The 24,568-nt window shown below is 41.8% G+C and overlaps 2 long non-coding RNA genes across 2 annotated transcripts in view; one reads left to right on the top strand and one right to left on the bottom strand.

Annotated features, from left to right (window-relative positions):
- The window catches only part of LOC144825262 (uncharacterized), a 394,990-nt gene that overhangs the window by 236,011 nt on the left and 134,411 nt on the right, over nt 1–24,568 (bottom strand). The gene's annotated exons all lie outside the window — the stretch shown is intronic.
- The window catches only part of LOC144825263 (uncharacterized), a 275,307-nt gene that overhangs the window by 36,025 nt on the left and 214,714 nt on the right, over nt 1–24,568 (top strand). The window contains exon 2 of the long non-coding RNA XR_013609362.1: nt 7,215–7,346. This is a non-coding gene — a long non-coding RNA (uncharacterized LOC144825263). The remainder of the gene's footprint in view (nt 1–7,214; nt 7,347–24,568) is intronic.

Raw genomic sequence — 24,568 nt, forward strand, 5'->3', positions numbered from 1 at the left:
TTCTGTCATGCTCTCAGTCTGCCGTATGGCCATGACCTTCTCCTCCTAGGGCAAGAGTTGTAATGGGCCACTGGGAGGGCCACCTCCAGTTCTATGGGCCTCCAGGTGGTGCTTGGAGGCCAGGGTATGTAACTTCAACTTCAGATTGTGCCACCTCTTCCTAATTTTGCCTTTTGTGCTGAGGGTGGTACCAACAGCATTCACTGTGTCGACTGTCCTATTCCACAATTCCATTTTCTGACTGGAAGGAGAATGTTGGACTTGTGCTCTAAACATTCGTGGCTCTGCTCTAATATTTTCATCTACATGACTGACAACTCAGCCTCTGTGAAAGGTGGATTTTTAGGGTGATTCAGGACTATAAAATAAAGTGAGTGACAAATGAACAAAAAAACAAAGGGATATTAGTGAATAGGTTTAAACAAAAAAAGAGTGTGGAGAGTGCTAAAAGGAAATATGAAAAAAGCTAAAAATGCCCAAAATGGTGGTGCATGTCTTGTGGGCTGCAGTTGAGAAGCAAAGAATCATAGTCAGTGATGGGGTGTGTTTTATAGTGTGATTCGCAGGCATGTACACTTGGCGAAAGGACATCAGCTGTGTACTTTTTGCATCCATTCAATGGGCATTGTTGTGGTGCTTTACTGAGAGCATACCGCAGCGGTCTATCGCCGTTGGAGAACTGCAGCTATGGGACCACCAGTACAACTGTGTTGTCTAAAAGGCTCGGCAGGAAGCAGTGGCTCTGATGGCGTTGGAGTATGAATCAACAATATTGCAGACTGCTGTAGCCCAGGTGGGAAGCACGCTATGGACGCGGTTGGGGATTCAGGCTGCATGACTCTTAATACAGCGGGCAGTAAACCGCCGTCACACTGGTCTTCTAGGGACAGCGGCAGTTTGACCACCAAACTCATAATCTGGACCATAGTGGGGTTTGTGGCTTTTTAGTACATTTTGAAGTATTAACAGTAGTGTTTTTCATGTTTGTAATTTTGGTCTTTAGTAATGTATCATTATGTTATGTTAAATTGTGTTATGTCACTTATATTTTGATGGTTAAGTGTGATGTATATGTATTTTGGGGAATGTAATATGCTTCACAGTGCGTTTTTCTAATTTACTTTACAGATTTTTGTTTACGAGCGTGTCCTATGGACATTGGGAGTTTCTGTTTTTTGGTTTTTTTTTTTTAAAGGAAATCAATTTTGATTTATAATTAGGGCTCCCGGTTTTAGGGTATTTGTTTTTGGAACATTTCCATCTGTGTTTATTCATAGTTATTTTTTGCTAATTTTATCTGTATTTATAAGGTGAAATTAGTATATTTCCACATTTATTTAGCCGGTAAATATGCTTGAATGCATACCAGGTTTCAATGCTGTAAACACCCACAGAAAATAAATCAATGAACTTATAAGAAAATATGCTAATTTAATATCAAACTTGCACTTTTCTATTGCTGTTAAAGCCTCTTTACTAAAATTCCTTTCATTTTTGGTCCCCTTACCTATCAATCCACACAGCTATTGGCCTGGCAGTCATGCAGACAGTATTTAGAATAACTAAAAAAGCAATCCAATTTCAGTTTTTATCCTTATTTAAAATAAAAACAGAAAAGAAAAGAAATGTTTTCTGTCTGTATTCATCTGTAAAAATAAGTAATAACGGAAAAAAGGGAGCCCTATTTATAATAAAACAATGTTTTTTACTCTGATATCCTTTTTCTGGTTTCCTGGGGTGTTTCCTTTCTTAAAAAAACTTTTTTTGTTTTTTGTATGGTTCCTACATACTTTGGATTGCTTCACGGGATCTCTGTTGGATTTGCATTTTTTGGGGGGTGTTTTGGACAAAATGATTCCCATTTTTGGTGGATTACTATTTTTCCTTATGTGGATACAGAGCAAGATCTGCAGTTACAAAACAGCCACACAAGTTTTATTTTTTTCATTTATTTTGGGTGGGAAAAGCTTTTTTTTTGTTTGTGTAAATAATATGTAATTATTATTTGAAATTGTGTGGTTTATGTGTTGTAAATAATTTATGTGATGGATATTTTGGTTGGGGACTGTTACATTTTTTATCTAACTAATTTATATAATATTGTTTTTATCTTCACCTTCATTATTTTTGGAATCTTTTTTTTTTTTTTTTTTATAAAACCTTTATTAGCATCAAAAGGATATACAATTCTAGGCCTACAACCAAATCGGCCGGCATCAATATGTAAAGCGGTCACGGGTTCCAAGGCAAACAGTACATATTCAATCAGCAAAAAGCAGGGGCAAAACAATCGTGAAAAAGGGAGGAAAACACCTAGGAACCAGACGGCCAAGAAACAGGAGCAAAAAAAGGTTAATTTTATAATATGGGGATAAGGAATACGATAGGCTCACTTTCAATATAGAGGCGTCCGAAGTCCCAAAACCATCCTCAGCGACACTAAGGGGGCACGGGGCCGCAATACAGGAGAGGCAGCACAGTACACACCGGGAGACAGGGACATTTTAGACATAATCGACACGTGTTCATTATCATCTTTACATGCCCACCACCCTAACCACAGCCAAGCCAGGACAGAGGGATCGGACAAACATTACATCAAAACTAACCCGTCATAATGACCTCTAGGAAAAAGGGGGGGGCCAGGAAAAGGGGAGAGAGAGGGAAAAGAGGGGGAGGAGAGGAGGAGAAAGGGGAAAATGATAAAAGGAAATGAAACACAAAAACGAAAGAAAGAAGACCACGCCGAAACAGGCGTCCCGTGGCGAGAGTACAGGAGAAAACAGGAGCATCCGTAACAAGGAGGGTACAGCAATCGAGACGAAAAGTAACCAACCCAGAAGAGGAGGATCGACGACGCCACATACCCCACCCCGAACATACCACGGGATGCAAGGACAGACGCGGCATTACTATAAAGAGATACAAAAGGGCCATAGAACCATAAAACAAACAACAAATAGATCCCAACCCACCCATCCCACCCTGCACCCCTGTAGAAGGCTATGGCCTACCCTTCAGACAGCGTGCCTGTCGCCCTAAACCAGAACCCGAAATATAGCAAGAAAGAAAGAGAGAAGAACGAGACAAAAAGAAACATAAACATAAATGGAAAAAACAGGAGGGAGGAGCATGAGAACAGAAATCAATACGGTCGGCCACAGCCCTCCGCCCAACCCAACAATCGCAGCAAAAACAGACCAGGACGACACCATTTCAAGCGCCATAAAACTTACAGAGGAGAGGACCTCCCACCGCGCTATGGGTACAAACAGTCGCGCCACGAAGTTGTACGGCAAGAGTCCCCACGAGTCGCGCATATCACCCCCATCCCTTCCGAACCACAAATTCCACCCACCACAGGACAATGTAAAGTGAGCTACTCAATACAAGACCAGCACATAATCGAAAAAAATGTTCACTGCCATGTAGACAGGGGGGGTCAATCGGTCCGCATGTGAACAAAAGTCTGAGTAGAGAGTTTATGAGCATCAGCAAGCGCAGCACGGGTGATGAAGAGCAGGAGATTAGTTTCGCCGTTTGGGAAAGCGAGGGATTCTCTGCAATAGACAAATGTGTAGCCATCGGTGCAGGCGCAGGCGGCAGTCCACCAATATTTCCGGGCATCCCAGCCGAACAGAGCCGCGGCACAATGACCAAGTCCCTGGGGTCAGAACCTCGAAAAGCAGGGAGCCCCACAGTCAACGGCACACCAAATGATCGTCGATCAGCGGCGGCAACACTTGCAGCAGTCGAGGGGGGCGAGGCAATGGAGTCTCTGAAACAAGAGGGAGGCAAGAAGAAACGGCTGCTCAAAATGGCGGCAGATCGTGGCGGGCTCACGGGGACATTGGGGGCCAGGAATGCGCGCAGGGATCGCAGAGCGTCCAGGATATCTCTGAGGGTAGGCTCACGCTCACCAGACCAGACCCCCGCGCAATCAGGCAACCCAAGCCCGCCGCCACGAGGCGATACAAGTTCCAGATGGTTGGCCGCCATTTCGCGAAGTCAGCCCAGTCGCCACCCTCCACGACTCTCAAAAACAATTCCAAAATGTAGGACTTTACAGAGCTCCGGGGGGCTCCCAGCAATGGCAGCCTTGGTGCAGAAAGGACGTCCGCCCAATGCGGGTCTCCGCCTACGCCAGCACCGGCGCCCCAAACAAGCAGAGTCCGGGCGTAGAGGTCCAGAGCTGCCGGACACAGCAGCGGCGGGGGGGACCCCCTCACAGAATCAGTCCCCGGTGCATCTCACCCACTTCAGCCTCGTGGCCACCAGGGCAGGCCCGGGTCAGGATCGCCGGGATGTTCGCACAACGGCTCTCACCATTGGTTCACTCTCGCGACCGGGGCCGACAGTTGTCGGATCCCACAGGCTGGGTCCCGGTCTAGGTTCCACGGAGGCCCCGGTCCGGCGGAGGGCACAACTTCGGAACCGCTGCACGTCGAAACCTCCGGGCCAAACGGTAAGTGCAATTGAGGTGTCCCGTCTCCAATTCTACGATAATGTGTTGTCTCCGGACAGGATATGATACAGGATAGACGATCAGGCCGGAGGGCTGCGGGAGCCGAGCTAAAAGGCGACCATTACGCTCGCGAGCTTGGCTCCTCCCTCTATTTTTGGAATCTTAATTTTTTTGACTGATGTAATAAAAAATTATATTTATTATTTATAAACATAAATTTGTTATTTAATAAAATAAAATAACGTTGAATCCCTTAAATTGAATAAAATCGCGTTATCAGGGGAAAAGCATGCATGGTATGTGATTAATTCATATAAGTGATTATATATTTAGCTCTATTTTATGGCATATTTCTCTGCTAAAATAAAAAATTGTTTTTTAAATCTACATATGGGGATAAATCCGATAAAAGAGTGTATGCAGCCGTGGATTGAGCAGTGGACAGATACCAAAGTCAGATTATGTGGATGGCCAAAAGAATCATTAGTTTGTATAGTATGTGTGTGTCCTAAACTGATTACAATGCAGCATATTTATTTTAAGCCCCTATTTTTGAAGATTGGGGTTAGATCAGTACGCCAAGCACTTGTTAGGCCCTTATCTGGTGAGTCGATTCCATTGTTATGCCAGCTAATAACATTTTTATGTGCAGCTGAAAAATGTTGAGTATTGCTAGTTTGAGATGTATTAAATTTGTATCGCCTGAACTTAAGAGATCCAGATCCTCTGCACAGTCAGATACCTAGTGGTACAAACTGAAATTATTGTATCTATTTTGGGACAGATATATTTGCTGCACTTCATTATCGTCCTGGACCTATGAAATGACAATTTATGGCACATTGGCACTTTAACACGAAATAGGTGTAATATCTTGCTTTAGTATTTGTTTATGTTACCTTTAAAAAAAAAACTTTGCTTCCTTAATGGAATTACTATTTATAGCATAATTTGTATCACCTGTACCCAAGCGTTCCTTTGCATAGTTTGATACAAGTGTTTATCTTATCCGGGTAATAATTAGGCAATGTAAAAACTGAGATAACCCTGATTGATTTACTTTATTATTGTCTTGAGTTATGGAATTACTAATTATGCATGTTGACACTTTAATTTGCATTATATGCAATATCTTGCTAAAGTAATCATTGAAATTTTCAAAAATTAATTTGTTTCTTCTTGGAATTTGTTTTTATTGCATGATCTGGTCTATGTTTGATTTTAAGACATATTTATGAATGTATTGGTACAAATGTTAATAACATTTACAGTACAGTGTTCTCTGCTTTTATATATTATATGATTGTGAAGATGTTTGGATTGCAATTATTTGTATTAATTGCGCAATAAAGAATTAAATCTAATCTTATGTTTGTTTGGATTTAAAGATATGTTTTGATGAATTTTGTAGGTTAACATTTATTTTATAGTATGATTTTGGCTATTATTTCTAAGTAATATACTCCTTTGGTATTTATGAATAGTTTGACTTTTAATGATAGCATGTCATACATTCTTTTGGTTTGTTTGGTAAGTTTAGGTGCAATTTTGGTTACAGATTGCTCCATTTGTAGTTGTTGGTAACTTTGCTCTTTTTGTAAAGCTTCTATAAATTATAGAATGTAGGTTGGGTTCTGCCTAGCGTGAATTGGAACGCATTAAGCCATCCTTCCACTGTGTTTGTTTTGGCTTCTTGTGCCAAGGTGCTGTCATAGATATTTCACCATGGTATTTAGAATTTGGGTTGGCATCTTTGTCCAGAGCAATGCAGTCTACCAAACAAAGTGTCTTCGAAATAATCCATTAGGGGTCTTAGTTTATTTTCATTTTGTTGGTAGAACAGGCTTTCTGTTAGTAAATTGTGGAGGTGACTACCTCTATGACAGGGATGTAAGCTAGTGCTATGATTTTTTTTATTTCAAATGCAAGTTGGCTGTTTGGAGAATATTCTACACTGAGTGCATATTGCTGGAAGTCTCTCCATATGATTTGATTGAAAGTATAGTAACAGCCTTGATTGGCTGTGATGGGGTACATTTTTAGAAAGGGTTGAATCATGGTTGGCTTAAAGTCTATGATTAGTTTTTGGGGGTAGGTTATTTGTTTTATTTGTACTGTGGTTTAAGAGGGCGTAGTAAGTGATGCTTTGTTTCTTTGGTAGTAGGCATATGTAAAAGCGATATTTTTAATTTGATATCCACTGTGGATGGTTAATAGCTGCATGAATGGTTTTGGACACATTTTGAAGGTCCCATCCATCATCCACATTTCACATTGGCTAGGTTTTAGTAAGCTATTTTCTGTAGAGAATATTAGGGTTTGTTTCTCTTTATTTCGGTTGTGATGCAAAACGAAAACCTCTTCATTATGTATCACAGATAAATGTTCAGGCATTTGTATTTCTTGGTATCTTCTAGAGGCAGGGGATATCGCTGTTGGCTTTTTTAGTCCATTTAATTAAATGTTTTTAAGAGGGAATAGGTGGTAGTTGGCATGTGATGTGTTTCGAGACTTCAGGCAGTATATCTTTAAGGATTTTGGTTGTGGGTTCCTGGGAACTAGCAATTGCTGCTCTGATATCCTGCAATATCTCCCTTACTTCTGTTTCTATCATGTCTGGAGGTAGTTGTACTCTCATACATGAAATATAACATCATCTTTTGACATTGCCTTCCCATAGCATGCGATAGAATAATATATGGTAACTTTCCAATTTATATTTTCTGTTGATGCACTTTCTTGGTTGCAGGTATAGCTTTCAGAGTGCTGATGATCTCCACAGAAGCAGAATTGATCCATTCACCAGTATCAGACTAACTACACCAGTAGAGGGGAACGAGGAATGGAATTGAAAGAAGAGACAACTCCTGATTGTCTGCTGGTAAACCCTCGATTGCTCTTTCTTGATTATTTAGCTGCTCTTCCTATCTTCTTCGGATTGTTAATTAGCGTCACCACAAAGGAAGCACCAAATGCGAACATACACAACAATAGCATGTAATGACAACAACCTATTAGAATGATAACACTCTAGCTCAAGCAATAATATAACATTTCATCATACCCAGAGATCAGGTGTATATTGCTCCTCTTCTTAGTTATGCAATGAACAGTATTTTTCTATTATATTTGTGTAAGTTGAAATTTCAACAGTTCAGATATTCTCAAAATAATTCTTTATAGGAGGAAGTCCTTTATTTAATAACTGGTAAGAGTTGCTTGAATAGACATGCCACTCAGATTGAACTTGACTTTTAAGAGTTACGGTCTTGGTATATTTATGTATTAGAGCTCCAAGTCATGAGAAGTCATCAGTTCCAGGATGAAGACACCAAAAATGGATTCCGGTAAGTAAAGGAAAAGGAGGGGCGAACCGTGAGGGGGGAAGGGCTGAGTAACCTGCAAAAATATCCTGAGTTGTTGTCTGAAGAGACACTATTACTTGACTGTAGATGAACTGTAAAATCGTTGGCGCAGGAAAGATGCTTGAGGAGGCAGTGCGATGAAGAGACGCTGCTCTCTGATGAAATTGAAGCTGTCAGGAACGAATGATGTGTCGTGAAGGAACACTGATCACAGATACTGAAGAAGGCGGACGACCAGATTGAGTCAGCACCAAAACAGAAAACTACTCTTTTGGAAAACATGTGGTATTCAAGCGGAACTCGATAACAAAAAATCACTGTAAGAATTAGAGTTCATTCAAATTTTCTATACAGATCAGATTTACTAAAATTACTCTGACGGGAGAGCACAGGAATTTGTTCGTTGAAGAGCACAGAGAGAAGCGAGCGCGCTTCCAACATCAACACCTAATATTGCGAGAACTTCTGCGTTAAATGTATAAGTGCTTCTATTGAATAAGAGGGCTTTTTCCAATGTTTAGAGGCAGGAGATTTACCCACTAGTTTGTATCTCAGACTGTGACTCATCCACATTCACCCTTCACTGGGGCGTGTTAGGGTAATTGTTGTCCTATTCCTGACAGTTGCCCATGTTTTGTAGTAACTTCTTTCCTTTCTGTAAAGCTTTGTCCTTGGCTGCATCTGTCATTGTATCAGAAAGTAGAGTAATGGCATAAATAAATACAATATTTTAAAGTTTGTATGTTTTTTATTTACCTTTAAAATTATGCAATTACTTCTATTTTGAATACTTCCATGTATTCTGTTTATATGTTTCACATGGTTTTGCAACTTTTCCGTTGAGGGATGTTCTAATGTGGAGTAGGTGCTTTCTTTTCTGTAAAAAAAAGTTATTTTCTCTTTAAATATTAATTTGATGGTAGTTTTTAGGCATTGAGCTCATTAGGTTTATTTTTACTTGCTATTTGGGTAAGTTTATAGTTTATTAAAATAATTTATGTATACTTAGGGCCCCATTAGGATGGCGGACGGACAAAGTCCGCCCGACGTAAAACGGGACCATCCGCCATAAGGGCGGCAGTCCCATGGGGGCCATTAGGATGCGCCCGCCACACTGGCGGGCGCATCCCGCATTTTTAACATTGCGCATTTCAATGCACAACGTGACAGGCACCGTGCAGTGCCCGCCATGTTGTACAGTAAAGTGCACAGGGATACCATAGGTACCCCCCATGTACACCCCCAACCCCCCACAAGACATTCCCACATGCCTTTCCGTGGCGGCATGTTCCCGCCCACATCCTAATATGGATGGCGGTGTCTAACAGACACCGCCACCATATGAAACCCTATGAAACCCTTTTTTGCCCGGTCAACTCGTTGACCGGGCGTTAAAGCGGTGGACGGTTTTTCCATCTGCCGTGGTCCCTTCCCGGCCCGACACCCATTACCCCTGCCATATTACTATGGCGGGGGTAATGGGTGTCGGGCCTGGAAGGATGTCGGGCGGATAACCACCACCCGCATGGCGGTGGCGATCCGCCCGACATCCTAATGGGGCCCCTAGTGTCCAAACAACTATCGCCCTATTTCGTTTCTCCCTTACCCTGTGAAAAGTGTCAGCAAAACCCTTTTGCAATTTTTGGAAACCAAACATGGGCTGGATGACGTACAATTTGGTTTTCACCTGGATCATTGTACGGAGACAGCATTAGTAACAGTCCTGGGCGAGCTTAAAATGCGTGCAGACAGAGGTCAGTCGGTTATATTGATCCAGTCTTACCTGGAGAATAGGCAGCAAGCAGTGGCCATTCCCCCTTTTCAATCGAAATTTGGTACCATCCAGCATGGTGTTCCCCAAGTCTGATACTTTTTAATATTTATATGAGTCTGTTGATTCCTATCATCAAATCCTACAAAATCAATATGGGTACCTATGCAGGTGACACGCAACTCATTCAGCCCCTAGAGGGGTATCAGTCTATACCACTTAATAGCTTTCATGAATGCATGCAAAAACTGCTAGATGGCTAACGAACCATTCCTTGCAGTTCAACGGAAAAAAATAATCCTGTACTGCACGGCCACGAAAGTCCCTTGTCCGCTCCTGGCTAATATTTAGCCTACCCCTTTGGACAAGCCCCCTATACCCTCTCAGGCAGTGCGCAACCTGGTGATCGTTTTTGACGACAAGCTGAGTCTAGAAAACCATGTAAACGAAAAGGTTGGAACATGCTTCTGCAGAAAATACTCTGCATGCTACCCATGACAGCCAGGGCTCTTGTGGTGAGACGTGTCATTCTTAGCCGAATGGACTATTGAAATGCTCTGTTAATGGGTGCTCTGAATTTTCTGATCATGAAACTCCAAAGAATTCAGACGTTAGCCGCAAAGCTAGCCCTAAAGAAGCCACACAGAGCTTCTGCCTCTCTAGCTCTTAGAGCTCCACTGGCTTCCACTACCACAGAGAATACAGTTCAAATCACTTTGTGTTCTTTTCAAGGCTCTGCATGGACTAGGACCGGAGCCAGCACAGGAAAACTGTGTCTGGCATGCCCCCACAACAAATCTTCGATCCTCTGTAGCTCATCTGGTTAGCGCTCCCAGAATTAGAACCTCTAGGTTTGGAGGTAGAGCATTTGGCTGTACGGCTGCCTGTTTATGGAACGAGCTCCGACTCAATCTTAGGCAAAGAGAAGAATGCCTGCACTTTAGGAAGAAGCTTAAAACCTGGCTCTACTCAAGGGTGTAACGCAGAACAGTCATCCTCCTGGTAAAAACGTGCATATAGGGGAGCTAATACCTCGGCATCAGGATACCTGTGGGGTGATAGTGCGCTTTATAAATCTTTATTACATAACATTACATTACATATATGTGGCTTAGTCAATATTAATGAGGGTAGAGGCAAATGTACACTTCTCCATAACACTTTGAAGGATCAGTAGGCTTACTGTTCTCATTTAGTTTTACGCAGTGTTTTGGTTGGGCATTAAGCAGGGTGTTTGCCTACTCGTACATCAGGCCCTAAATGTACATACTTGTTCCCTTTGAGATCCATGGCCTTATAAAGGATAGGTAGCCAGGGACGGGTTTTAGTTTTCAGGAAGAATGGCGCACAATCAGTATTAACGTAATATCTCAGTGGTAAAGCTTAATCAGATGGTGCAACAGGAAGGGGACACCCTCACAAACCCCTTAATCTGTATAGCAAAACTACACAATTCGTTTTGAGAATCCAGCCATAGAGCCCTGAAGAGTTGTTGAACATTGTTTTCCACAGCGAAACATGTGTCGGCTGGCTGTCTGTACAAAGTATACCATCTGCCCGACTAATAAACAGACAAGATCAAGCATTACTTCTTCACCGCCTGGACTCTATTATATGTGCCCTAGGATAATTGTGATCATTGAATCAATTAACATATATGTGTGCACAGGTTCCTTTCTTATTGCCTTAAAAAGGATCTCAGCCTTTGGCTTCGTTTCTCTATTTAGTCACAGAACTCCTCTGTGGTTTGCAACGTCCTTACATTGCACTGAAAAATCTACTTTATCCTGTATATATTTAAACATGCGCTTTGTATTATGTATAAATTGTATCTCTTCCTACGATCACTTTTTTCTTAAAAACAGGAACATTTGATTGACTATACTCGATTTATTTAAACTACAGTTAGATAAACTGTGCTCCATTGTTTGCTTTTAAATTGTTATGATTTTTTGTGTCTTTGGGCCATATGTATCAAGGTACCAATTAGCGATTCTGTAATAGCGATTTTTAAGTAATCGCTATTTCAGAATCGCTAATTGGTATGTATCAAGAAAATTGCAATTTTTTAGCGATTTCTTGATATTCCTTAATTGCGAATTCGCAATTAAGGAATACTTTCCCATTCATTTCTATGGGCCAGGAGGCCCATAGGAAGGAATGGGAATGTATTCTCAATTTGCGATTCGCAATTTGCTAATCGCAAATTGAGAATAATTTCAAGGGTGCAGGGGTGTCCAAAGGACCTCTAAAATAAGCATGGGTGCACATGTGGTCCACATACATGCCCTAAGGGCATGTATGTGTGTCACATGGCACTTTGAAAAATGCTAAAATGGGCATTTTTCAAAAAATTCGCAAATTACCACCAACTTGAAGTTGGTGGTAATTTGAGATTCCTTAGGGACAATTAGCAATTTTTTCAGCTTCATTCATTGCATTTAAGGATTTGCAAAATTTGCGATTCCTTAAATGCAATTGCAAAATAAGGAATCGCAAATTTTGAGCAAAACTTATTTTGCACCGGATTTTCATTCATACATCCCATTTAGCAAATTCGCATTCGCAAAGGCTGAAATTCTGCGAATTTTGGCCTTTGCGAATGCGAATTTCTATGATACATATGGCCCTTAATCAGTAAGGGGCATATGTAGGTAGCCGTTTGCGATTCGCAAACGCCGAAATTCGGCGAATTACGGCATTTTCGAATCGCAAACGGCGTTTTGATATGTAGGTGCCACTTAGCAAAATAAGGAATTGCAAAAATTGCGATTCCTTATTTTGCTTATAGCATTTAAGGAATCGCAATTTTGCGATTCCTTAAATACTATGTAGGGGTGCTTTAAAAATTGCGATTTTTGCATAAGGAATCGCAATATACCACCTACTTCAAGTAGATGGTATGTTGCGATTTCCTTCAAAAATGCATTTAAAAAAAAAAATCAAAGTGCCATGTGGCGCACAGACATGCCCTTAGGGCATGTATGTGCGCCACATGTACTTACAGGCACATTCCAGGGGTGCAACAGGTGTCCTTTGGACACCCTGGAACCCTTGGAATAGCGATTCTCAAATTGCGATTTTCACACAGAAAATCGCAATTTGAGAATGTATCCCCATTCATTCCTATGGGCCTTTTGGCCCATAGGAATGAATGGGACACTCATTCCTTAATTGCGATTTGCAATTTGCAAATCGCAAATAAGGAATGTTAGAGATTCGCAAAAAAATTGCGAATTTTTACCTACATTCCATTTTGCTATTCTCAAAATTGCGATTTTTGCATAAGGAATCGCAATATACCACCTACTTCAAGTAGATGGTATGTTGCGATTTCCTTCAAAAATGCATTTAAAAAAAAAAATCAAAGTGCCATGTGGCGCACAGACATGCCCTTAGGGCATGTATGTGCGCCACATGTACTTACAGGCACATTCCAGGGGTGCAACAGGTGTCCTTTGGACACCCTGGAACCCTTGGAATAGCGATTCTCAAATTGCGATTTTCACACAGAAAATCGCAATTTGAGAATGTATCCCCATTCATTCCTATGGGCCTTTTGGCCCATAGGAATGAATGGGACACTCATTCCTTAATTGCGATTTGCAATTTGCAAATCGCAAATAAGGAATGTTAGAGATTCGCAAAAAAATTGCGAATTTTTACCTACATTCCATTTTGCTATTCTCAAAAAGCGATTCCCTAAAAATTGCTATTTGGGAAACGCAAAATGGAAATTACCTACATATGCCCCTAAATCATGTTTACAAGAAATGCTGTGTTTTTCATGACTTGGCTCACCTCTACTTTTTTTTCTTAATGAAAAAATCTCTAGTCATCAATTTTTCAAAGTAAAGAACAATTCTCTGCTGCAATGTGAGACCTTGCTCTTACATGTGCGTAAAGAGATAGGACTCCAAAGATCCATGGAAAAGTACACACCTTTGGGCCCTTGGCCAAAGAGAATTGAACGGCGTTTATACAGTCAGTGCGACTCTGCCAGGAGAAGAGATGTCAAGTACAGCTCAGACCAAAGGGCCGTCTTTTCTAGTTAGTTTGGAAAGGGGGTCTTCGTTGCCATTAATTCCAGACAAGGGGTTCATTTTGACGTGGGAGCTTATCAGTATGCAGAGCTAAACAACTGCCCAATGAAACAGCATAAAGCACTGTAGGTGGTAAATCTGCATACAAACAGCTCTGTTTGGACTGTAGTCGGGCTTTTTGTTTCAAAGCGCTATTGTCACAGCCTCCACTGACCGATGAGGGATTGAGGCCACAGTGTTTGACTGTCGGAGAACTGAGCAACGTAAAGAAGTAAGGGGGGCCTTTTCCAGCCCTACTAAATTAGAGGCGCCCGTTAAACGTCAATTTAATCCGAATAAAGACGTGCCCGTAAAGCTTCCATCGCTCCTTTCAGAACACAGATGGTGAGGGCTGTAGAAAGCTCATTTGGTGATTGTAAGTACATAAACAGGCCGCCGCGTGAATGTAAACGAAGCCGTCGTGTGCAAAGACCTCTTCTCTGAACTTTAAGGCTGGCTCCTTGGAAAGTAAATTGAAGAAGAAAAGAAGAAAACACCCCGCAGACATTTGTTTTTCGTTTCGGAAATCTTATTTCGACTGGGTTGCGGGCCCTGTTACATTTCCTATTTAAGTTCTTTTGAAATATTTGCTCTTTTTTACCCGAAGCACAAAGAGAATAAAATTGCTCTTTTCAGCGAGTGGGCCAATATTGCTCTAGAACGGACTGTAACATGTCCTGCTCACGGTTGTGACGTGATCTGAAGAGGGGCTTTCCCAGCCACCCTTCACTATGTTCATCTAAGTTAACAAGAATTCCTTATTTTGTTCCTCTGCCCAATATCCTAGTTCAAAGGTGTAGCTGTATTCGCCTTGGTTTGCTCCCCCTTTCTTGGACTCCCCCTATCCACTGCACAGCGGACACTAGCAAGATCAAAATGTCAGGGACGTGTCAAAACACGTGACTGTTGTTACCTAGCACCTAAGGCAAGAGCACCAATATCATAATTCAATGAGATCCCCACGTTGTCACCCTCGCCAATGGTAATGCAAAATAACAGAACAAAATATTTCATGATCATATTTTATATATTGGCATCGTCCTTCATTGAGTATTTTGTGACCAGGCCAAACACAGATGTTATATACCACATGCATTTACCCTATGATAGTTCCCCCCTCAACATTGATTTCTCTAGAGCTTTTTAAAAGTTGTTTTGACAAGCATGCTACTATAACATACACACTAAAGCAGCCGCATTGTAAATTAAACAATATTTGACAAAGCCCATTGGTCTTGTGTACGCAACAGCCATGCGTGGCTGCTGTTCAGCATGGCAAAAAGTTAGTGATGTGGAGTGTCATAGAGTGGAGTAAGGGCATATAATGCCGCAGAATGGAGTAGAGGGCAGTAGAGTTCAGTGGCAGAGTGTTATAGAGTGCAGTGGTGTGGAGTGGAATAGGGTGGAGTAGACTGGAGTGTATTGTATTGGAGAATAGTGGGGTGGATTAGATTGGAGAAGAGTGGGGTGGATTGGATTGGAGTAGAATGGATTAGAGTGGAGTGGATTAGAGGGGGTAGAGTGGGGATTGCATTGGTCTGGGGGTTGGATTGGATTGGGATTGAAAGGATTGAACGAAGTGGACTGGATTGAGTGAATTGATTGGACTGGATTGGTGTGGATTGGAGTGAGCTGGAGTGGAGCGTACTAAAGAGGATTGGATTGGAGGGGATTGGATTGATTGAATTGGGGTGGATTGGATTAGATAGGAGCAGGGTGTATTGAAGAGGGGTAGTTGGAGTGGGGTGGATTGGATTGAACTTAGGTGAGGTGGACTGGATTGTGGTGGACTGGATCGAATTGGGTTTGGGTGGATTGTAGTGTGTGGACTGGGCTTGCAGTTGGGTGGATTGGATTGAGTGGGGTGGGGTAGGGTGGATTATGTGAACTGGATTGGAGTAGGGTGGATTGGACTAGAGTGGGGTCGATTGGAGTGGTAAGGTTTGGATTGAGTTGGATGGATTGGATCAGTAGATTGGAGTGAGTTGGATTGGAATGGGTTGGAATGTCGTGGGTTGGATTGGGGTGTGGTGGATTAGAGTGGGATAGATAGGATTGTGGTGGGGTGGATTGGATAGTGGTGGGATGGATTGAAGTTGGATGGTTTGGAGGGGATTTGATTGGGTGGAGAGGGGGTTGAATTGGATTGGATTGGGGTGAATATTACTGGCTTGGATTGGATTGGAGTGGTGTGGATAGGTGTGGGGTGGATTGGGTGGGGTGGATTTGAGTGTGGTATATTGGATTGGAGTGTGTGAATATACCTTTACTTCATTCCCTCTTACACAACATACACTCTACTCATAAACACATCACCACCCCCTCTACCTTACAACCCCATCTCACAAACAATACTATGCAACCAAATCCATTGCATGAAACAAATACACCAGCACCCCTTTTCATAACTCCTCAATAACAAAACATATCACACACACCAGCACAACAAGATCGTCTAAGCGCAACACCTCATAATACTTACCATCACAAAATACAAACATACACCCACCTTTCAAACCACACAAAGGTACAAACTCCAATGCCAAGCGTTCTCTATTCCACCACACTTAACACAGATACAGCAACACAGCAACTCTCTTCTAACCGCCTCTTATCCATTGGAAAATGTGGAACCTTACTACATGACCCACATGCTGCACCACCATGCCCTAATCACACGCAAACAATATAAGTGATGTGCCACACCTCACAACTTTGCTTCCCCATGTCTACTGCACAACAATGTTACACCACGAAAAAAACACAGCACACCAACTCACTCTCAAGCACCATCTCCACCACAGACACACGCAGACCCATCAAAATGCCTTCTTAGCATGCTTGATGAGGAACATGATACAGAACAGCTACACGACTGCTATCCTAATACAGCTAATGCTAGCACTAAAAACACACCTGCTACAAACCCACACAATACTAATCACTATTCTACAAAACAAAGTCTCGCTATCGCCAAAGGCCATTTTCTAAAGTGTCTACTGATACATGCTTGATCCCTCTCTAAAAACAAACATCACATCTACAACCTTCTCACAGATGCAAAACCAGACATACTATTCATAACTGAATCATGGTTGGGAGATGATATGGCTCCAGTACTGCATGAAGCCATTCCTCTAGGCTATCAAACGAACACCCATAATCGTATAGACAAAAAAGACGGTGGTATAGCTGTTGTGTTCAGGCAAACATTACATATCACTAAAGTTGACAACATCTCCATAAAGAATTGTGAGACTCTTCTAACAAGATGCAATCGTACACCGTCTTCCTCTTGTATCTTCCTGCTCCTTTTACAGACCTCCACCTAGCAAGGCGACATTCCCAGACGCACTTCTAGACACAGTTTCAAACCTGATAACAATACACTCCAACCAATGTGTTCAGGGTGACCTCATATTTGGTTTGACAAACCCAATATGACCCATTCAAAACCAATAATCACTGGCCTAGACACACTGAACCTGCATCAGATTGTCCACAAACCCACACACATCGCTGGACATGTCCTAGATGTCATTTTTGCTAATACTGAACTAGTTACCTTTCAAACTATAACTCCAGCCACATGGTCAGACCACCACTTGCTTGCTTTCCAACATAAAACAACACTTAACGACTCACCTAAATCTACCTTACATCCATCCACTGATTGGCCGTGGAACAGACTTAATTTGGAACACTTAGAAACACAACTAACATCCAGTACAAATCTGGAAACAATAAATGTGGTTCAAAATCTATATGAGTGGATACAGGAAGCGATTGACATCATAATATCACTCAAAACCACACAGGTGAACAAAAGAAAAAATCGCTTTGGAGAAACATAGAAATAAAAGACAAAAAACAGCAAACTGGAAAGCTGCAACGTACCTTGCTCAAAACAAACGCCAAACAAGACAAACTACACCTACAGAAAATTAACAGATTATACAAGTCAGCTATCAAAAAAGCTAAGAAAAGGTACTATTCAGACAGAATTCAAAATGTTAAATGTGCAAATAAAGGATACTATAAAATACTCAATGAATTTCGCAAACCAAATTGCCTAGTAGGAACTCATCCTGTTACTCAAGATTTCACAGACAAACTGGCAAAACATTACACGGATAAAGCAGACACATTGGACTCGTACTTAAAGCAGAAACAAAGCATCAGCACTAACCCTTGTGCAAAACAACAATCCGAGAATACTCTAACCTAGCCTCTCTGTTCCTTCCAACACATCTCACTCAATGAATTTATGGTCCTGGTTAAAGTAAGCAGGCCTGTCAGCAGCCCTTCCTACCCCTGTCCAACACAAACTTTCAAGACAATTCTTTTAACAACCTCTGCTGCCACTCCAGTAAGAAGAATCTTCAACGATTCCTTAACTACTGTAATATTTCCAGAAGAACTAAAAAAGTCACAAATACTTCCTTTACTGAAGAAAACAGACTTGGACCCACTGTACCCTGATAACTATAGACCCATTACAAGTGGACCTTTCCTGGAAAAACTGAGAGAAATAAGCAGCGTTCGCCCAGATGTTACAATTAATTGAAGAAAATGACATACCTTCAGACTTCCAAATAGGATTCCAGGTAAAGGCACTGAATCTGCCCTCCTTGCCATCTGGGATGACCTGAAGAATTCAGTAGAGCACTACTCCTCTTGGACCTCTCGGCTGCCTTTGACACGGTTGACCATAACACTCTGAAACAAAGACTTTATGAAGCTGGCATGGAGGGAACTGCTCTAGACTGGATCGGGTCCTACCTTTGAAACGGAACTAATGTCATCCATACCCCTCAAGGCTCTATCATCTCACCCATGCTTTTCAACATCTACATGAAGTCATTACCGGTACTGATCAATCAAGTTCACCTCACGTGCTATACCTATGCAGATATAGACATTGGAAAATCCCCAATTTTCAGTTGTCTCAGAGTCATGGATCAGTGGATGACTTGGAGCCATCTCAAATGGAATGCTTCCAAAATGGAAATGCTCACGTGTGGCGATTGGAAACATTATGACCCGCTTGCTGCCTGACCTGATGAACTGGGATCACCGGCTAAAGTATTGAAGGAAGGAAGAAACCTCGGAATGACCATAGACTCCAAGCTGTCGATGAATGCCCAAATGGACAAACCAGCAAGATCAAGCTTCGTCACTATAAAAAACGCTGCAATTAATTTTCCCTCATTTGGGATTTCCACACAAGGTCCAAGCTTCCATCTCCCTTGTTCTTTCCAAACTTGATTATGCCAATATCCTCTACCACGGATCACCTTTAAGGACCATGAAAAGACTACAAAGGATTCAGAACTCGGCTGCCAGACTACTCATGCATTACAAACTGCAAGATCATGACTCGCCTGCCTTGAAAGCCCTGCATTGGTTACCGGTTGCCAGTAGATCCATGTTTAAGCTACTGTGTGTCACCCACAAAGCAATATATTGAATGGGACCTCTCTTCATCATGAATAAAATCACCAAACACATTCAGCAAAGGAACCCCCGCTCTAAAAGGGCATCTAGCCTCAAAATCCCAACATAGAAGACAAAAACATGGGTGGCACATCCTTCTCAGTTGCAGCAGGCAAACTATGGAACTTTTTACCCCCCCCCCACATAAGATCCACAGGCAACCACCATATCTTCAGAAAACTACTCAAGAATTGGCTCTTCCCCACATAAGCACAATACATAAACAGAAATTTACAGCATATCCTTCTGTGTATTAGCATTTATTTTCACTATAGATATGCACCTATCTTTGTGTATTGCTTTGTATAAACATATAGAATAATTATGTTTAAAAAAAAACATCTTTGGTCTACATGTACTTGCTTCAATTGTGACTCTATGCACCTTCCATGTACTTGGATCTGTGTGTCTGTTACTTTTCTCCTGAAAAAGCATATCAAATGCACTACCCTATTTCTCATCCTGTACCTCCGTCAATATCTTTAATCTACATATACTTACCTCCTTTATGCATCTATATACTTTCAATGTACTTATGGATCTATATATTTATCACTTTCTTCTAATGTAGCATTTCCAACGCACTACCCTCTTTCTCAGCCAATACTTTTCTCAATATATCTTCTAGCCCAACTTCGTGACTCATCGCAAACTTCTTTCTACTATTCTTTACAATGCACTATCTATCTATCACCCTATACATCTATCAAAATATCCTCTACATCCACTCTCTCATGTATCCCAAACACCATACCACTACTTTGACCCCCAAAATAACCCTTTCTAGACTTTCTCCTACTCTACCCCTCCTTGCATCATCTGATACCTCTTTTACTATAAAGATTCCCCAAAACAAACCTTTCTAAACGATTCCCTCTGAGTCTTCCCCTCCAAAAACCCTTTTTATCATCCAAAAGCCTTCTCCTACTGCTATGACCTGAAAAAAAAAATAATCCTTCACTCTTCTATCCCGCCACTATCATTTTCAATCAAAACTAACAGACTAACATGTTCACGTCTCAAAATCCATATTCCACTATACTAATTCACCACTAATCCTTTATGGGTTCCAGAGGAGCGTGATGCTTGCCAATAATGCGTTTCAACACCCCATCAGGGGTAGCAAGTGCTATATAAATACAAACCTATTTCCCTCTTCTATCCCGCGACCTACCATTCTCTATCCAAAGAACTGAATAACATATCCACCATTCAAATTATTTCATATTACACTATTCTAATTTTCAACACTAATCCTTTATGGGTTCCGGAGTAGCGTGCTACTCTCCAGAAAAGGGCTTCAACACCCATCAGGGGTAACAGATGCTATATGAATGCAAACCTTTATTCGCCTTCTATCCCTCCGCTATCCTTCTCACTCAAAATAACTGACTATTCTCCACCACTCAAATTACTTTCATATTTCACCATACTAATTCACCACTAATCCTTTATGGGTTTCCTGAGTAGTGTGCTTCGACGCCCCATCAGGGGTAACAAGAGCTATATAAATACAAACCTTTTTTCCTCTTCTATCCTTCTGCTATTCTTCTGAATCCAAATAACTGACTCACTTATCCACCACTTAAAATTTACTTGCATGTTTCACTATACTAATTCAACACTAATCTTCTATGGGTCCCGGAGTAGAGTGCTACTCGCTGAAAAAGCCCTTCCAGCCTCTTCAGGGGTAGTGAGCGCTATATGCATTAATGTTATCTAGTTTTTGTTTTGGGTCAGTTAGTGTGTATTTCATGTAGTATGGTCTATATATATTTCTTTCCTCTTTTGTTTCAGGGTTTTTCTGTCTTTTGATCTTTTGCTCACTGTATATATGAATGTTATTTATTATGTGTTCACATTCAAGTACTAAAAAATATTTATGCAAAAACATATATATATATTCTTTTTTAAAAAAACTATGAGCTTTGAAAATATGATTAATAAATCTCTGTGATATTAGTTACTCTGTGGGTGACATTTTTATACTCGGAGTTATTACCCATCTAAATTGTATGTGGTGCGGGGATTCGTTCATGTTTCTCATTGTATCGCCACATTTAACCATTTGGTGTCTGCGACACACTGGCCAAATGAGAAAAGGACTTTGCTTTTCTACCAGGGTCTTTGTGAGGAACTAAAAGACTTAATATCACAAGTCGTCAATCCTCCTAAGGATTGTACGGAGTTTATTGATCTGGTGGTCAAGTTGGATCACAGACTATTGGAGAGGAGGGGTGAGAGATATCGATTGCCTGTTTCTAGGTTATACGCTGGCCGTAGTGAAACAAAGGAGGAGGCAGGGGAAAAGAACAAGCCTGTACCCATGCAGATATGAGTGGTACATGGACCCCTATCCCAAGAGGAGGAAAAAGAGCGGCGTCATAGACTTATCCTCTGCCTTTATTGTGGGAAGAATGGGCATTTTGCACGTGAATGTATGGTTAAGCTCTCTTCTGTGCCAGTCAGGAAATCCGTGGCCTTTATTGGACAGGGGGAGTCGATGGAAAGCATATGTGTCATCAATCCCTATGAGGGGACTGAGTTGGTTTCCTTGTCACCACGTCATTTCACTATTACTGTTACACTGGTGATATCCAGTAACAAAAGGTACACCTTCCCGGTCTTACTTGATTCAGGCGTAACCAATAATTTCATGGACATCCAATTGGCTAAGAAATACAATATTCCTTGTATGTGTAAATCTCATCCAGAGATGGTAAAGGTGATCAATGGCACTGAATTGTCACCAGGAACAGAATGAGCCTCCTATTTTAATCTGTGATAATGGTCATTCGGACTCGATAAGCTTCAATCTTATTGATGCCCCGACCTTTGGTATTATCTTAGGGGTGCCCTGGTTGCAGGCACACAATCCCAGAATTGATTGGGTGAGATGTACGGTTACCATGGATTCAGGGTATTGTTTGCAACACTGCTATCAGGAGGCGTCAGATTGGGTGTCTTCTCCGGTTCATGCTACTGGCTGTTCTTTTGCAAGGTCTAGCGCCCACCCAGTACATGCAGTTTGCGGACGTATTTGACAAGGTCAAGTCCGGTGTTTTGCCACCTCATTGTGACTTTGATTGTCGTATTGATCTGGTTCCAGGGGGGGGTTTGCCCTGTAGCCGGATGTATCCTCTGTCGGAGCCCGAAACACAGCATTTACGGACATATTTGGATGAGATGCTGGCTATAGGATTCATCCGGCATTCCTCTTCCCCTGTGTCATCACCTCTCTTCTCGTACCAAAGAAGGGAGATGAATTGCGCCCCTGCATAGATTATAGGGTTTTGAATAAGGTTATGCTCAGAAATAAGTATCCTCTTCCCCTGATATCTGCGTTGTTAGATCAACTGCGACATGCTGCCATCTTCACTAAACTGGACCTGAGGGGGGGCATACCACTTCATTCGTGTCCGTGAAGGGGACGAATGGAAGACCGCTTTTAGAACGAAGTACGGTCTTTTTGAATATTGCGTTATGCCCTTTGGGTTATTTAACGCCTGTGCAGTGTTCCAGTTTTTTATTAATGAGGTGTTGAGGGATCTACTGGATATTTGTGTCATCGTGTGTATCGACGATATATTGCTGTATCCAAAGGATGTCAGGGAACATGTTGTGCATGTGTCCCAGGTTTTGTATAATTTACATGACAATCTGTTATTCATGAAGCTTGAGAAGTGTATTTTTCAGACATCTCGAGTAGAATTCCTAGGTTTCATCATCACCGCTGATGGCATACAAATGGATCCCAAATAGTTAGAGGCCATTACCTCGTGGCCTAGCCTGACCTGTGTTAGGGATGTCCAGGTATTTTTGGGATTTGCCAAATTTTATCGGCGCTTTATCTCCCATTTTTGGGATGTGATTACACCTATCACTTCATTGTTAAAGAAGGGAGTGGTTTTTAAATAACGCTGGCTGCTCAGTTGGCTTTTCAGACCGTGGTAGGGAAGTTCGTCACGGCTCCCATTTTACATCATCCCGATCCTGCTCTCCCTTACTTTGTGGAGGCATATGCCTCGCAGTATGCTGTGGGTGGGGTTTTGTCCAGGCCAGACATTGAGACTGGTCATGTGCATCCCCTTGGGTTTTTTCTAAGAAATTGTTTCCCGCTGAACAGAATTATACAGTGGCGGAGAGGAAATTGCTGGCTATTAGATTGGCCTTCCAGGAATGGAGGCATCATTTATAGGGTGTTAAGGCATCTGGTTACGATCTGCATGGATCAAAAGAATCTGGAGGTTTTTTTGCTCTGCTTGGGCTTTGACACCATGTCAGATGAGGAGGGTATAGTTTTGTAACAAATTCGATTTTACCATTACCTATAGACCTGCTGCCCAGCAGGTGGAATCCGATGCCTTGTCCCGCATACATGTGTCTCCTTTATGTAGGGATGTTCCTTCTGGTGAGGGTTTTATGATACCAATGAAGAGGATTATTGGGTGTACCTCTTTTGAGGAGTTTGAGGATGAGATCAAGGCATTGTTAACTTCTGTTGATGTAACACCTTGGTTTATGGACACGTCGCTGCAGATGAAAGATGGGTTGTTGTATCATGGTACACAGTTATTCATACCTCCCGAATTGAGAACTAAGGTTTTGGAGTGGTGTCATTCATCTTCCTTAATGGGTCATCCTGGTATCACTAAAACACAGGAGGTGTGTCTTCATTGGTTTTGGTGGGCTACGATATGTCATGATATTCATGTATTTGTTTATTCTTGTCCAGTGTGTGAAATTAACAAGTCCTCACATACTTTTCCCATAGGTCTATTGCATCCACTACCTGTCCCACCTGCCCTTTGGCACACGATTAGTATGGACTTTGTCACCGATTTACCCTTTGACCCAGGGTGCACTGCTATTTTGGTGGTTGTGGATATGTTCACCAAATTTGCTCATTTTGTACCCTTGCCTAAGGTGCCTACTGCACAGGAGTTGGTTGCAGTGTTTATTGCACAGGTGTTGCACTTACATGGTATCTCAACTGCTATTGTTTCAGACAGAGGGGTGCAGTTTTTGTCTCATTTTTTAGAGGAATTGTGTTCCTCGCTGGATATGGAGCTCCGTTTGTCTTCAGACTACCATCCTTAGAGTGATGGGCAAACAGAGCGAACCAACCAGATGATGGAACAGTATCTTCGCTGTCTTTTTTCCTTCCTTACTTCCTTACTGGCAGTTGGGTGAAGGCTTTGCCCATCGCTGAGTTTGCTTATAATAACAGCCTTCATTCAGCGTTTGGGTGTATCTCCTTTTTTCTGTTCTATGGAGTTTCATCCCAGGGCGGTTCCTATTCAAAACCTTCTGGAAGGTTTCCGGCTGTTGATAAGTTGAGCCATGAGTTACCTACTGTGTGGCGTACAGCCAGTGGACATCTGGTGAC

The sequence above is a fragment of the Lissotriton helveticus genome, chromosome 3_1, assembly GCF_964261635.1.
Source record: "Lissotriton helveticus chromosome 3_1, aLisHel1.1, whole genome shotgun sequence".
In the NCBI taxonomy this organism is placed as follows: domain Eukaryota; kingdom Metazoa; phylum Chordata; class Amphibia; order Caudata; family Salamandridae; genus Lissotriton; species Lissotriton helveticus.